Consider the following 17,232-nt stretch of genomic DNA (forward strand, 5'->3'; position numbering starts at 1 on the left):
GTCTGGTTCCATCTATTCTGCCACTCCTCCTGCAACATGATGTCTATTTGTCTGCTGGTATCATGTCTAGAGCTTTGCCCAGCAGTGGGTCTTGGAGCCTGGAACCCTGCGACCGAGCCAGCAACACCATGTCGAGTATAGTACAGCAAGGCTGCTTTCACTATCTCCAGGTCTAGCGGCATGCATCCTGTTAGTACTTGCAAGGTCTCCGTCGATACAGTCCTACAAGCTCTGGTCATCTGTAACAGAAATGGCCTCTGAATTGACTCAATTATACGTTGGACATATCGGTGCTTCGTCCGGTCTGCCCATGCAGCTGCACCATATCTGCAAACAGAGAGGCACAAGCCCTGATAGATTACCCTTAAAGACTTTTTCTGCAGACCCCACTCCGTTCTAGTTACCCTCAAGAGGGAACCTGAGACAGCACTTAATCTGTTCTGGATGTTCCTCATGTGAGGTGTGAACCAGAGTCTTTCATCCAGAGTTACACCGAGATATGTGAACTCTGCAACAAACTTGACATTTCCTCCCTCGAAAGGAATTGTTGGTGGTCTGTGACTGTCAAATCTGCCCTTGATGGTCATGGCAACCGTCTTTTGTTTGGATATCCCTAGCTTGTTTTCGGTGGTCCATCTGCTTACCTCACCCAGCGCGATTTTTGCTCTGCCCTCTATCTGTTTCCTGCTCTGACCCTTAATAATGATTGCGAGGTCATCCGCATATGCCACTTTTATCCATTGCTCGTCTTCTTTTTCAATCACAATCTCATCAAAGACGAGATTCCACAGGAAAGGACCGCAAATAGAGCCTTGTGGACAACCCTTTGTGATCAATTTTTCTACCCTGCCAGCCCTATTTTGGACCATAACCTTCCGGTTTTTAAAGTAATCTGCCATTAAGTCATACAAATTACGTGGGCACTGGATTGCTCTCAGACGCCTCATAACACTAGGCCACCATAAGTTATCGAAGGCCCCTGCTATATCTACAAATATTACTACCACATACTTTTCCTCACAATCCACACTACCCAACACTTGCCTAATAGCCATTTCTGTCGATGCGCCTTTTCGAAACCCAAACTGGTTGTGAGCCTTGATATTTGAATCGTCATAGCGTTTTTCTAGACGACTGACTACTAACCTTTCCAGGATTTTCCCTAAGATAGACAGAAGGCATATTGGACGGTAGGATTTGGGCTCATCCCTAGGTTTGTCTAGTGATTTCAGCAATATGCAGACATTTCCCTCCTTCCACGTATCTGGGACTCTTCCTTCCTGTAGACATTTATTGTATAAATCTGAGAGAAGATGAGGACTGATGCGCCAAACTCTTTTTATAATAGCATCATCAATACCATCAGGACCTGTAGCCTTCCCTGGTTTGCAAGCCTTCATTGCTGCCCCTATTTCTTCTAGTGTGAATTCTGGGTCAAGGTCCACATTGTCATAGCTGTTGTTGTCTGTTTTCACAGCTTGTTGGCCATCTGTGTCCTGTTCTGGGTTGTCATCAGGAAGCAGGCTCTGTAGTAATGACCGTACAGTTTCCTCCCAAGTCATTGTAGGAGTCTGGTTCTTTGTTTTTATGTTACTTAGCACGTTTTCTGTTCCATGTTTTGGCCGAATTATCTTTCTCACTATAGCTCAAGGATCATTCTGATCGCAGTCACTGACCCATTTCTTCCAGGTCTCCTCTTTGGCCTTAGCAATTTCCTTATTGTAGTTATTTTTCACTCTATTGTAGGTTTGTTTTGCTACTTCTATGTCTGGTTCATTATTATTTTTACGAGCTCGTTGCAGAATTCGTCGTGCTGAAATGGTGTCACGTCGCAGGTTAGCAAGTGTTGCATTCCACCATGGTACTGGATTTTGCACCTGTGTCCTCTTTCTCATTGATCGGCTACAGCTCTCGTGGATTGCTGCCTGTAGCCTTGTGATCATTTCATTAACTCCTACATTCTGGCTTTGTGGCCAGTGGGCTGTGGACCTGATGAGATGCCGGTCAAAGGAGGGCCACTTTGCGAAGCTTGTGTTGTAGGTGACAAGTTCCACAGTAGCTCTCGCTCTTTGAGGTGCAACGAATTCGTATGTTATTGCCCTGTGGTCACTTGACGTCCATTCTTCATGAACCATCCACTTGCACACCGCTTTGGCAGCTGGAGGTGTGCAGAGTGTGATGTCAATATTGCTCTCCCCATTTGGGCTAGAGAATGTAGTTAGCTCTGACCTCTCATTCATTATAATCAGCCCGTGTTGTGAAATGAAGTCTTCAAGCGTTCTACCTGCTGCATCCATCGTTGAGCTGTGCCAGATTGGTGAGTTCGCATTTGTGTCCATCCCTATAATAACTGGTTTTCCTGGGAGTTTGTCGAGGATAATCTCCAGTTGATGGAGAAAAAGGTCTATGGGTGATCCATATTGGCAATATATGCTGGCAATGTAGATCTCACCAAAGGCTCCATTTAGGTTGGCAGCAGCTATGTGCATGTTGCAGAAGCTTGTCATCTGCAAAGCTGTTACTGTCTGTGACTTAACTGCTATTGCTGCCTTGGGTGCTTCGCCTTTAGGGCTGTAGATTAGCTGGAAATTTGGTGGGTACCCAAAAACTTTGTTATTTACGCGGTATGGTTCCTGGATCAATAGCACATCTATATTTTCTTCGTTGATTCGCTGTGCCAATTGATCAGGGATGATTTTTGCTCTTTGCCCATTTATTTGAAGGATCCTTATAGCATTTTCTTGTGTATCTGTCTGTGGTCTTCTTCCAGGTTGTACTGTTACATTATTATTACATGCCATAGTCAATTGTGCTATGTATTATGGCCTTTATTCTATTGTATTCAGGGCAAGATTTCTCTGTCACTGCGTGGGTGTGTGCCTTCTTAGCCCGCTTACAGTTTGCACATTGGGCTGGTTGATCCTTCTTTGAGCACTCCTTAAAAGTATGTCCAGGTGCTGCACAGTGGCCACAGATTGTTTCTGCATTCTTGCACTTTGCTGCTGTGTGGCCATGACCTTGGCACTTGTAGCACCTGCTTATATTGCTGTAGTTTTGTACCCTGTGCGAATTGCAGTTTATGTAGACCCTACCATATTGTACTATTTTGCTCCAGAGTTTTGGTGAGACTTCCAGTACAATGTTTGCTTCCTCACGGTTTCTTGGGCCAGTCTTGAACAGCACTCTTACGCCATCCATAACGTCTTCCTGTGTCACATTCATCCTGGAGAGATTTCTCTCAAACAGTTCCATTTTGAGTTCATCTTCACTTGTATTTCTGTTTACATCAAAGATTATAATCTTTGGGGATCTTTTTTTTTGATCAGAGACAGTGATTCCTGATTGTGAGATGTCTTCGCACTTCCTTATTTTCTCGACATCCTGATCATTTGGGACTTCAAGAACAATACCTTTGTCCTTTATTGACCTGCATTTGGAAATACGCACGTCTTTCAGTGATGTTGCAACAAGGTTCTTTACTGTTTCTTCAAGTTCCTTCTCAGTTTTCTTGACTCCTTCTGCCGGTTTTATCATTAGGACTTTAGGCTGTTGCGGTTTCATCAGCTGCTGTTTTGGTGCTGAAGTTTTTGCAGCCGCCTTGTTGGCATAGCTCTCAACCAGTGGCGGTGTTCCTGTTTGGGGGGCCGTCACACATCGCAACTCTGTTTTAAGTGCAAGAACCTCCATCTCATACTTCTTCAGTATCTGTTCATACACTGAAAGTTTTCCTAGGATAAACTTCTTCTGGGCATTGTTTATTTTGTTTACTTCATTAAACAAGAAGGCTTCCATCTCCTCTCTTATGTTTTCCATTGTCTGAAGGTCAGTACATGATGCTGAATTGTCCTTGTCACCAGGAACAACCGAGTTTCGTCCAAGTTGACTTGCAGCCCCTACAGTGTCCTTAGTAGGCCCCATTTTGGGGCGATCACTATGGAGAGCTCAGTTTTCCGTGGGCAAGTCTACCACTATCCCTGGATAACGAGCCTAGCAGGGCCTACACCCTGCAGCACATTTCCCTAACCAAACACACTGATAATGAGCACACTAATAATACACTAATAAGGAACCTATGGACATGATGTTAAAGAAAAACAATAGCCTACAAGAAAAATATTAAAACGGGCTGTGGACTTGGAGAACTGCTTGTAGCTCTCCTTTTCCTCACTTAAGTTTGCACTTCCTCGAAAGCTATGTGACACACATGTCTTTACTTATGCGAAGGTAGTTCTTAACCTAACAAACAAGTAAGAGGGTAAGGGCACACTTTGAAACAGAAACGCATACCCTAGCAGGATAATATATGCACCTTGCTGCAAAATTTCCTAACCTAACACACTAATAATGATCACACTAATAATACACTAATAATAACATGTGGACATGTTGTTAAAAGGAAGACAATGGCCTACAAGAATAATATGAAAGATGACTATTGTGAACTTCGAGAAATGCTTGTAGCTCTCCTTCTCACCCAAGTTCGCACTTGTTCGCAAGCTACATGACACACATGTCTTTACTTATTCGAAGATAATTCCTAACCTAACAGACAAGTAAGAGAGTAAGGGCACACTTTGAGGGAGAAACATAAAACCTAGTTGTTTTCTGTCCTTGAAAGGATACGCGCGTCCGCCTGTCACACAACACACACAACTACCTTTTTGGGACTAAATTTTCTAGCCTAACACATTCCTAACCTAACAAATAACTAGCTATACTGGAGACATATTATGAGACAGAGTGATACAACCTACAAGAACACAGTGGACACATCCAAAACAGAAGCAACAATATATACTGCACGAGCAGTATCTGATCTACTAGCCTAGCCTAGCCTTTTCTCGTTGGGAATCGAAAAGGTAGCAGTCGGACAGGAAAACAGCGCGCTTAGAATTTACCTAAGCCTTAGAATTTCAATGGTAGGTGACAATTTTCTGAGACGCGCAGGAACTGCGGATTGTGACGGAAAATGAGGTTATTTCTTAATCTGTGAAAGGAAAGTATGTGGTTAAGTACTCCATTTTGGGAGGGGATTAAGCTAGCTATACGGCTCTGATGCTCAGTTCTCTGAACGAGAGGGCGCTAGCCCTTATTTACACTGCTGCCCAGACGCGGAGCGGCGAGCGCGCCTGATCGGCGACGCGTGTTCGCGGCCGTAGGGAAAACAGATATAACAGCTAAAATATGAATGAAATACCCTAATTTTTCTACATTGTCTGACAGAGCATGAGGACGTCTACGAACTGGAGGTCTTAGATTTTCTCCAACAGCCGGTTTTTAGGATATTATAGGCAACTTCCGGTCGCCACGTGGTTACCACGCATTCTACGCTACGATTGCCTGTAACTTTTAAACTAACAAGAGGGACAGCGGGAATCTCGTTAATCCATTCATGCGCGTCACTAATTAGATGACGAGGCATTTGGCTATTCCATAGCCGTCTTTATTCAAGGAATTGAATAACACATATACATGTATATATTGTGTGTGGCAGGTGTTCCTCGCCAATGTCCACCACCGAGGTGGGGACTTACAGGGCGATACCACATGAAAAGTTTAAAACTAATATACATATATAAGTGCGGAAAAACAACACAAATTAAAGACACAAAGAAGAAAGAACAAAGACGGATTATTCCTCCTGTGGATAGGCCCCAGGAGTCAAGGCGAAGAAAATAACCAGCAGCCTAGCCGACGCCGACACGTTGCTTCGGACTAGGAGCCGTCATACGCTCGAAGATTTTGTAACTCTTGCAGCAGCTCTGTAGTGTTCGGGTGCTCAGCACCGCCAGTTCTCGGGGTCGGAAGCCTAAGGCGGCGAGATCCCTCGCCGACGCTGGAGACCATACACCCCTCCAGTTCAACGTCGCGGTGGACACAGTCACCTCCTCAACGTCACGGTGCAGGTTGGAGATGGCACGCCGGATGGACGGCGTGTTGTAGTAGGCCGCCTTCTGGGAATGACACCAGTCGAGCCGGAGATGGTCTCCGACTATCTGGGCGTCGACCACGCGGGCGATGCCGTCTTTGACCGCCACCACGTCAGGCTTGCGGATGCCCTCAGGTGTTCGGAGGTGGGGCTCCACGGAGACATTGAAGCTCCTCTGCGCGAGTCCACGGGCGACATAACGCACAACAGCGTCATGGCGCTTGACCCGGGACCCGTGCGTCCTAAAGCAAGCCTGAAGTACGTGGTTGGCGGTCTCCACGGCCTGGCACCCCGCGCGGCATCTGGTGTCCGCCTCCCGCCCGCGACTGCGCCGTGCCTTCGTAGGGAAGGCGTTGATGCGGGCGCGGAGGGCGTCGATGTATTCACGCCCAGATAGCAGGCGACTGGTGTCGGCGACCCACTGATGTTGGCCACTGACGGCGGCAGAGGATGACAGCGCCGCACCGTCAATGGCGATGTGTAGGCGCGCCGCCCACATTTCCGCAACCTGCGTTGACGATTTGAGGAGGTGGCCCTCCCACGTTAAGTGGCGCTCCAGCACCTCGATCTCACGCTGCACCTCATCCAGGCCTGCACCGTCGCAGGCTGGCCCTATCTTCTTCAGCGCCAGGAGACGGGACCGACGGAGCGTTGGACCCATCCAACGGCAAGATGGAATGCCGAGGCCCCCCTGGGCGACAGGGGCGTGGAAGTATCCCAGGGGGGTGTCCGCCGGAAGGCGGAACCATCTCCTGACGGCGGCCCGGATGGTGACGTCGGCCGACTTCAAGGCACCCACCCGGGTGCGGCTGAGGGCCAGCCCATGGTACAGGCCAGGGAGAAGCACGTTGGTGAGAGCGTGGAGGCGCTGTTGCGGCTTCAGCGGAGCTCGGGAGATGACGTCAAGCTGCTCCACCAGGTGGCGACGTGGATTGAAGACACAGCGACCCGCCGTGGAAAATTGCAGCCCCAGGTACCGGAAGGTTTCACCCACACGCAGGGCAGGCATGGTGGTATTGCCTGCTGTGAAGGTGACATTGCTGTCCACCTTCACCTTCTTCTCGCGCCCTGACGCGACTAAGGCGAGGGTGAAACACTTCCGGGCGTTGATCTGCAGTCCCAGGTGGGCGAGGGCTGCGGTAGCTGCATCGATGAGGGACTGCAAGCCCCTCGGGGTCGCTGCAAACAGCAAGACGTCATCTGCAAAGGCCGCAGCGTTGACTCTGCGACCGAGGATCCGAGCTCCGATGGGGGAGGGCAGTTGGCCTAAAACGTAGTCCACCGCAAAGTTGAACAGGAGGGGGGAGAGGGGATCGCCCTGGCGAACGCCCCGTGCTGGCTGCACAGACACGCCCACGCCGGCGCCGTCCGCTATCACTGTCGTGCTGCCCTCGTAGCACCGCTCGACATACTCGACAAAGCAATCCGGCAGGCCATGCGCATTCAGCACGGGGCGAAGGGCAGCATGATCTACCGAATCGAATGCCTTAGATACGTCGATCGATGCCACAAAGACAGAGCGGCAGGAGCGAACTGCGTCGGTGAGAGCAGTGTCCAAGATGAAAGTGTTTTCCAACATCCCATCCCGAGGGATGAATGCCCGCTGACGTTCGTCCACAGCACATGCGCGCATCAGGCGTGACGCGAGAACCTTCTGAAAGGTCCGCGCCAGCACCGAGCAGACTGTAATGGGGCGAAAGTCAGCGGGGGATGTTGGTGCAGCCGTTTTCGGGAGAAGGGACGTCCGCGCGCGAAGCAGGCGTTCCGGAAGGGCGCGGGCCAGAAGGAAGAGATTCATCACTTTCACCAGGACTTCGTGCGGCAGGCGCCGCAACTCCGCTGGGGTAAGGCCGTCCGGCCCGGCCGCTGATCCCCTGGGCGGCAACGCGGCGGCGACCTCCTCATGTGTGACCGGCCCCCATAGGCACTCGAGAGCGACAGGCTCTGAGTGCGGGAGGAGGCGGTCACGAATGAAGCCCGCAGTGGAGATGGGCTTCTTAGTGAAGAGGTCCGCCCAGAAGTCCAGCAGACCAGGGATGGCAGGTGGCGGCTGGAGCAGGGTGCCATCCAAGAGGCCGCGCACGCAACGTGCACGCGACCTTCGGAAGGCATCCTGCGTTCTCGCATATTCCCAGCGGCGCCGCTTGCGCTTCTGCGTCGGCGGCGCAGCAGGCGGCCGCTTAGATGGTTGGCGCGGCCGCTGTGTCCTGGTGATCGATCTCTCCCCTCTGGACCCGACCGACGCAAGGGCATCTGGGAGCATGCCCAGGATGACATCGGGCGGCGTGCCCCGCCCCAGACCAATGACTCGATCCAGGGCAGAGAAACGCTGGGCGGAAGCAGGTAGCCCCGCCAGAAGCTCCCAGATGGCGGCGTCAGTCGGCCCCTCCGGCGGCGGCCCGGTGGTGTCGGCCGCGAAGTCCTCGGCTGCGTCGACGGGCGGCGCAGCGGCCTCGCCCGCGTCAGGCAGCGGGCTAACTGCTCCCCGGCGGGACGCCGGCTCTTCCCCCCGACCGATCTCAAGCGCCTCCATGAATTGGCGGACAAGCTGCTTGTGGGCAGCTTGCCGCCGTCGGCACTTGATTGCCTCAAGCGTTCGGTCGGGGAACATCCTGATGAGCTCTTGATTTACAAAGAAGAACCGGGCGTCCCTCTCGAGGAACAGTTCGGCCTCTGCCTTGGCGAGCGACAGGACTTCTTCCTCCGTCCACCTCGCGCGATGCCTCTCCGTGACGATCTCCGCGTTGGCGGCCGCAAGGTGTTGGCGGCGGCGATGGACCCCGAGACCGTTCTTGGTTGTGAAGCTACGGTGACACTCACTACAGGCGTAGACAGCTGCAACAGTTACAAAATCTTCGGCACGGCCGGTTGGCCGGCTAGGAGCTGGGGAAGCTGGGGTGGCACCTTCAGCGGAAGGACCACCACTTTTATTTACTTGTCTGCTGCCCCCAACTTAAAAGGGATAATGCGAGGGGGGGCTGGTAACCCCCCCAAGCCCCTGGTGCGGTCTTCCACTCTGCGAAAATCAGCGGGCCCACGAGAAGGGGAGAAGACCGCAGGAGAGGAGAGGCTAAGAGGGCTAGGCCCATGTATTGCGCATCACTCTCCCTGTAACTACAGCCCAAGGAAGGCGCCTCGCAGCAGCAGCACGAACACATCAAGACCGCACTTCGAAAAGCCAAATCCGGATGCAGCCACACCGCCGCCACTTGGCCAGATTAAGAGAAGTCATAGTTAACTCACGCCGTTTACCCGCGCCTTGCTTGAATTTCTTCAACGTTGACATTCAAAGAGCACTGGGCAGGAATCGCTTTTGGACGGAGGCTGGATACTAAACGGGGTACCCCCCCACAAGCACCAACCACGCGACCCGACCCCTGGGAACCCCAGTTAACGAGTGGACGTGAGTGTTACCGTACCACAGCAGGGTGGTCACCGACGAGAACCGCCAGATCGCTTACCCAGCCGGACCTGTGGGATGACTTTCGTGTTACGCCCGAACCCCAGGCGGCAGGGACACTAGGGACGCGGCGGAAAGAACAACGCCGCCACCTAGTGTGGGACTAGTCACCGGGGACGACACCCGGCGGCCGCCAGAAATGAAGGCGCAGGCTATCGGCACTGATATATAAAAATGGGCCGTTCGCCAAACGCACAACAAAAACCTACCGGGCGGCCGCCACGGAAACAATAGCCACAGGACCTGCGTCCCAGGTGCAGTGAGAAAGGTTAGAACCACCAGTCTCGGTCGCACCTATGCCCCTCCGTGAAGCGGTTACTGTGCGGGTGTACCCGATGGGTGAATGTCCAGTCACCATGAAGGGGATACCTAGACGGCGCCCGAATTAAGTCCAATGTAGTGGAAATCACAGGGCGTCAACACCCGCTAGGGCCATCGCAATGCTTTGTTTTAATTAGACAGTCGGATTCCCCCAGTCCGTGCCAGTTCTGAGTTGATCGTTGAATGGCGGCCGAAGAGAATCCGCGCACCCGCGCGCCCCCGGAGGAGCACGCTAAGGCGGACGCGGCCTCGCAGCAAGGAAGATCCGTGGGAGGCCAAGGCACGGGACCGAGCTCGGATCCTGCACGCAGGTTGAAGCACCGGGGCGCGAACGCCGCGCAGGCGCGCGCATCCTGCACCGCCGGCCAGCACGAGGCCAACCAACGGCGAGAGCAGACCACGCCCGCGCTAAACGCCCGCACTTACCGGCACCCCTACGGCACTCACCTCGCCCAGGCCCGGCACGTTAGCGCTGACCCACTTCCCGACCAAGCCCGACACGCCCCGATCCTCAGAGCCAATCCTTATCCCGAAGTTACGGATCCAATTTGCCGACTTCCCTTACCTACATTATTCTATCGACTAGAGGCTCTTCACCTTGGAGACCTGCTGCGGATATGGGTACGAACCGGCGCGACACCTCCACGTGGCCCTCTCCCGGATTTTCAAGGTCCGAGGGGAAGATCGGGACACCGCCGCAACTGCGGTGCTCTTCGCGTTCCAAACCCTATCTCCCTGCTAGAGGATTCCAGGGAACTCGAACGCTCATGCAGAAAAGAAAACTCTTCCCCGATCTCCCGACGGCGTCTCCGGGTCCTTTTGGGTTACCCCGACGAGCATCTCTAAAAGAGGGGCCCGACTTGTATCGGTTCCGCTGCCGGGTTCCGGAATAGGAACCGGATTCTTTTTCGCCCAACGGGGGCCAGCACAAAGTGCATCATGCTATGACGGCCCCCATCAACATCGGATTTCTCCTAGGGCTTAGGATCGACTGACTCGTGTGCAACGGCTGTTCACACGAAACCCTTCTCCGCGTCAGCCCTCCAGGGCCTCGCTGGAGTATTTGCTACTACCACCAAGATCTGCACCGACGGCGGCTCCAGGCAGGCTCACGCCCAGACCCTTCTGCGCCCACCGCCGCGACCCTCCTACTCGTCAGGGCTTCGCGGCTGGCCGCAAGGACCGCCCATGACTGCCAGACTGACGGCCGAGTATAGGCACGACGCTTCAGCGCCATCCATTTTCAGGGCTAGTTGCTTCGGCAGGTGAGTTGTTACACACTCCTTAGCGGATTCCGACTTCCATGGCCACCGTCCTGCTGTCTTAAGCAACCAACGCCTTTCATGGTTTCCCATGAGCGTCGATTCGGGCGCCTTAACTCGGCGTTTGGTTCATCCCACAGCGCCAGTTCTGCTTACCAAAAGTGGCCCACTTGGCACTCCGATCCGAGTCGTTTGCTCGCGGCTTCAGCATATCAAGCAAGCCAGATCTCACCCATTTAAAGTTTGAGAATAGGTTGAGGTCGTTTCGGCCCCAAGGCCTCTAATCATTCGCTTTACCGGATGAGACTCGTACGAGTACCAGCTATCCTGAGGGAAACTTCGGAGGGAACCAGCTACTAGATGGTTCGATTAGTCTTTCGCCCCTATACCCAGCTCCGACGATCGATTTACACGTCAGAATCGCTACGGACCTCCATCAGGGTTTCCCCTGACTTCGTCCTGGCCAGGCATAGTTCACCATCTTTCGGGTCCCAACGTGTATGCTCTAGGTGCGCCTCACCTCGCAATGAGGACGAGACGCCCCGGGAGTGCGGAGGCCGCCGCCCCGTGAAGGGCGGGGAAGCCCCATCCTCCCTTGGCCCGCGCAAGGCGAGACCTTCACTTTCATTACGCCTTTAGGTTTCGTACAGCCCAATGACTCGCGCACATGTTAGACTCCTTGGTCCGTGTTTCAAGACGGGGAGTGAAATAGTCCAAAGCTGAAGCGCCGCTGGCGGGAGCGATTATTCCGCCCGAGAGCATCCCGAGCCAACAGCGGCGCGGGTCCGGGGCCAGGCCAGGTAGGTCCGTCATCCGGGAAGAACCGCGCGCGCTTGCCGGGAGCCCGAGCGCCCAAAGGGGCGAATCGACTCCTCCAGATATACTGCCGGGCAGCCAGCCAGGACACCGGGGCTCTGCCCAACAGACGCGAACCGAGGCCCGCGGAAGGACAGGCTGCGCACCCGGGCCGTAGGCCGGCACCCAGCGGGTCACGACGTCCTACTAGGGGAGAAGTGCGGCCCACCGCACACCGGAACGGCCCCACCCCGCGGCGAGTGGAAAGGCAACCGGACACGACCCCGCCGCGGATTTCTCCGCGCGGGCGGCCGGCCCCATCTGCCGAGGGCGGAGGCCAGTGGCCGGATGGGCGTGAATCTCAGCCGTTCGACCTTTCGGACTTCTCACGATTACCCCAGAACGGTTTCACGTACTTTTGAACTCTCTCTTCAAAGTTCTTTTCAACTTTCCCTCACGATACTTGTTCGCTATCGGTCTCGTGGTCATATTTAGTCTCAGATGGAGTTTACCACCCACTTGGAGCTGCACTCTCAAGCAAGCCGACTCGAAGGAGAGGTCCCGCCGACGCTCGCACCGGCCGCTACGGGCCTTGCACCCTCTACGGGCCGTGGTTTCATTCAAGTTGGACTTGGGCTCGGCGCGAGGCGTCGGGGTAGTGGACCCTCCCAAACACCACATGCCACGACAGGCGGCAGCCTGCGGGGTTCGGTGCTGGACTCTTCCCTGTTCGCTCGCCGCTACTGGGGGAATCCTTGTTAGTTTCTTTTCCTCCGCTTAGTAATATGCTTAAATTCGGCGGGTGGTCTCGCCTGCTCTGAGGTCGTTGTACGAGGTGTCGCACGCCACACCGCCAGCCGGCTGTGCACGCTACCGAGTAAGTACCGGTATGCGAACCGCCAGGCGCCGGGCTCGCATCGCACGTTTAAGGAGACGCGGCCGGCCCCACAGGCGGCCGCGACACTCGCAGGTCTGCGAAGCGGGGCAAACGCCGCGCGCTTCAGTATACGTAGCCGACCCTCAGCCAGACGTGGCCCGGGAACGGAATCCATGGACCGCAATGTGCGTTCGAAACGTCGATGTTCATGTGTCCTGCAGTTCACATGTCGACGCGCAATTTGCTGCGTTCTTCATCGACCCACGAGCCGAGTGATCCACCGTCCTGGGTGATCTTTTCTTAGTTTCCACTGTCTCTTTCAAGACAGTTGCATAGGCGGGACGTAGGCGTGTGGCGGCCCCTGTTCAAGCGTTCTGTGTCCAACGGCCTCACGGCCGATGGGCGTCGTACGGCTCCACATCGGAGCGGACAGGCACTCGGGCGAAAGTCATTCAAAACCGGCGCCAGGCGCCAGGTGCCGCAGGCCAGCCGCTCCAGCGCTTCAGCGCTCGTACCACACAACATTTCCGTTAGTTTTGAGAAGCACGCGTGGTTCCGCACGCGGCGCACGGCTACTGCGAGCCGTACAGGTAGCGTGTTGCGCGACACGACACGCACATCGAAAGACATGCAGTCTAGTCGGTAATGATCCTTCCGCAGGTTCACCTACAGAAACCTTGTTACGACTTTTACTTCCTCTAAATGATCAAGTTTGGTCATCTTTCCGGTAGCATCGGCAACGACAGAGTCAATGCCGCGTACCAGTCCGAAGACCTCACTAAATCATTCAATCGGTAGTAGCGACGGGCGGTGTGTACAAAGGGCAGGGACGTAATGAACGCGAGCTTATGACACGCGCTTACTGGGAATTCCTCGTTCATGGGGAACAATCGCAAGCCCCAATCCCTAGCACGAAGGAGGTTCAGCGGGTTACCCCGACCTTTCGGCCTAGTAAGACACGCTGATTCCTTCAGTGTAGCGCGCGTGCGGCCCAGAACATCTAAGGGCATCACAGACCTGTTATTGCTCAATCTCGTGCGGCTAGAAGCCGCCTGTCCCTCTAAGAAGAAAAGTAATCGCTGACAGCACGAAGGATGTCACGCGACTAGTTAGCAGGCTAGAGTCTCGTTCGTTATCGGAATTAACCAGACAAATCGCTCCACCAACTAAGAACGGCCATGCACCACCACCCACCGAATCAAGAAAGAGCTATCAATCTGTCAATCCTTCCGGTGTCCGGGCCTGGTGAGGTTTCCCGTGTTGAGTCAAATTAAGCCACAGGCTCCACTCCTGGTGGTGCCCTTCCGTCAATTCCTTTAAGTTTCAGCTTTGCAACCATACTTCCCCCGGAACCCAAAAGCTTTGGTTTCCCGGAGGCTGCCCGCCGAGTCATCGGAGGAACTGCGGCGGATCGCTGGCTGGCATCGTTTATGGTTAGAACTAGGGCGGTATCTGATCGCCTTCGAACCTCTAACTTTCGTTCTTGATTAATGAAAACATACTTCGCAAATGCTTTCGCTTCTGTTCGTCTTGCGACGATCCAAGAATTTCACCTCTAACGTCGCAATACGAATGCCCCCGCCTGTCCCTATTAATCATTACCTCGGGTTCCGAAAACCAACAAAATAGAACCGAGGTCCTATTCCATTATTCCATGCACACAGTATTCAGGCGGGCTTGCCTGCTTTAAGCACTCTAATTTGTTCAAAGTAAACGTGCCGGCCCACCGAGACACTCACTCAAGAGCACCCTGGTAGGATTGCAACGGGGTCCGCCTCGGGACGCACGAACACGCACGAGGCGGGTCGCACGCCTTCGGCTCGCCCCACCGGCAGGACGTCCCACGATACATGCCAGTTAAACACCGACGGGCGGTGAACCAACAGCGTGGGACACAAATCCAACTACGAGCTTTTTAACCGCAACAACTTTAATATACGCTATTGGAGCTGGAATTACCGCGGCTGCTGGCACCAGACTTGCCCTCCAATAGATACTCGTTAAAGGATTTAAAGTGTACTCATTCCGATTACGGGGCCTCGGATGAGTCCCGTATCGTTATTTTTCGTCACTACCTCCCCGTGCCGGGAGTGGGTAATTTGCGCGCCTGCTGCCTTCCTTGGATGTGGTAGCCGTTTCTCAGGCTCCCTCTCCGGAATCGAACCCTGATTCCCCGTTACCCGTTACAACCATGGTAGGCGCAGAACCTACCATCGACAGTTGATAAGGCAGACATTTGAAAGATGCGTCGCCGGTACGAGGACCGTGCGATCAGCCCAAAGTTATTCAGAGTCACCAAGGCAAACGGACCGGACGAGCCGACCGATTGGTTTTGATCTAATAAAAGCGTCCCTTCCATCTCTGGTCGGGACTCTGTTTTTTTTTTTTTTTGTAAAAAAAAAAAAATTCTTTATTAACCATCAAATAATAATTATACATACAACCCACCTCCTTACTTGATTAGTGGGTCTTACTTGCTACTGTTAGTTACAATTGCAGCTAATTCTATTTTATATTTAGTTGTGAGCTACAGCTAGGTTAGTTTAAATGGGCAGTTATATAGTTTATTCTAATCTCTAAGTTTTTGGCTAACCTACATTCTACTTCCTGCAGCCTCACAAGTGTGTCAGCAGTGTACAAACCTACTATACTGCCTTGCCCATCGAGCTAATCCCGATGGGCGTGCCCCTGACACTGGGCTGGCCAGGTTGTAAATCGCTGCAGGATTCTAAAATCTAAATTTCTAATCTAATTCCTACTAACTAATTCTAAATCTACGTCATCTCCAGTGTATTGTCAATTTCGGGTTGTTGTCATATTCCCCACCCCCCCTAATCCCGCGCGTGGCGGATTCCAGACTAAGGGTCGGCCTATCCCCGCGCAGGCGGAATGGGAGTAGGGCGCAATGGTCATGATTGGTGCTATTTAGTCTTGTTCCCTCATGTATTCCCTTAACACCTTCTGTGATACCTCGTTGGCAAGTTTATTTATAATATGGAAGATGTCTTCTTGTCTTATTAGGTTATAGGTGTCATGATTAGGTAGTTGGTCCCGTAATGTAGAGGCAACATCATTGAAGAGGGGGCACTCGTAAATCACATGATCGGGAGTGCCCTCCGGTTCACCACATTCACACGCAGGTGTGGCCCTTTTCCCAAACCGGCATAGGTATGCCGGGTAGAGTCCATGTCCAGTGAGAAAATGGATTAGCCCCCTGGTGGGTTCAAAGTGTTTCATTTTTAGCCGTTCCCTAATACTTGGTATCAACTCATGTGTCCTTCTCCCTGTTTCATCCGCATCCCAAAGTTCTTGCAATAATTGTACTCCTCTTTGCCGAATTTCTCCCTTGTCCCTTGCCCTAATACCTAAGATCTCCTCTAATTTTGTTATGTTTTCCTTTTTGATCCAGAACCATGCAGCTTGCTCCCTAATTTTAATGTCCAGGGGGCAAAGCCCCATTAGGACTAGTAGTGCTCCCCCTGGTGTTGTTCTATAAGCACCTACCGATCTCAAAATCATGCTCCTTTGAACCCTTCTCACTGTCATGGCGGGCACCACCCTCGTGAGCCTGTGTGCCCAGATCCCCGAACCGTAACCCACTATCGATGTTAATATACTGTTATGGTAGAGTTTTATCAGATGTGATGGAAGGTGAAATCTTCTGTGTCCTATTGATATGAGGTTATTCAGCGTTTGTAGTGCTTTCTGGGTTACGGTTTCAATGTGCTTTCCAAAGTTCCACTTCTCATCAATGATGATGCCCAGATATCGTGCGTCACGTCTCCGAAGAACCGGCGAGCGGTTGATTCGTACAGTTGGGTTGCGGATTAGTTGTCCCTTCAATAGTAAGTAGGTGGACTTGCTTGGTGACACCGTCATTTTGGTGTTTTGGGACCATAGTTGTAGCTTGTTTAAAGCACTCTCTATTTTAGGTTCGATGTCTTCGCGGCTACGGCCGCCGACCAGCAGGAGGAGGTCATCCGCATAGGCTATCACCTCTAGCACTTCTTCACTTTGTTGTAGTGTGTCTAATAAAGGCTCCATGTGGATGTACCAAAATAGGGGCCCTAACACGGAACCCTGAGGACATCCTTTATTTATAACTTTTCCAACTCTCTTGCTAGAGGATGATAGCCAGACCTCCCGTTCCTCACAATAGCTCCTCAGACAACCATATAGCGGCCCTGGACACTCCTTCTCCCGCAGGCAGGAGAAGAGCGAAGGCCACCACAAGTTGTCGAAGGCGCCACTCATGTCAACCATAATGCCCACCACATACTTGTGTGGGGTAGAGCCACAGACCTCAGCAGCCAGGGCGATCGCATCAGATGTCGATCGCCCAGGCCTAAAGCCGAATTGTCTGTCGCTCACCCCACGCAGCATTCTATGTGCAGCCAGTCTGTCAGCAAGTAGCTTTTCTAATATTTTCCCTAGTATATTGATTAGACAGATTGGTCTATAGGATTTTACGTTTGTAGGATCTTTATCTGGCCCTTTCCGAATGATGACCACGTTTGCGGACTTCCACACCCTTGGAATTTTTTGCTGTATCAGACACTCATTATATAAGTGAGTGAGTGGTGCAGTT

At 52.9% G+C, this 17,232-nt stretch overlaps 1 non-coding gene across 1 annotated transcript; it reads right to left on the minus strand.

Annotated features, from left to right (window-relative positions):
- Positions 1-12,781: 12,781 nt before the first annotated feature.
- On the minus strand, positions 12,782-12,936 carry LOC124608205. Its single transcript, XR_006978895.1, has one exon. It is a non-coding gene; the product is annotated as a 5.8S ribosomal RNA (ribosomal RNA).
- Between the last annotated feature and the right edge of the window lie 4,296 nt (positions 12,937-17,232).

Source organism: Schistocerca americana, chromosome 3, assembly GCF_021461395.2.
Source record: "Schistocerca americana isolate TAMUIC-IGC-003095 chromosome 3, iqSchAmer2.1, whole genome shotgun sequence".
Classification (NCBI taxonomy): Eukaryota; Metazoa; Arthropoda; class Insecta; order Orthoptera; family Acrididae; genus Schistocerca; species Schistocerca americana.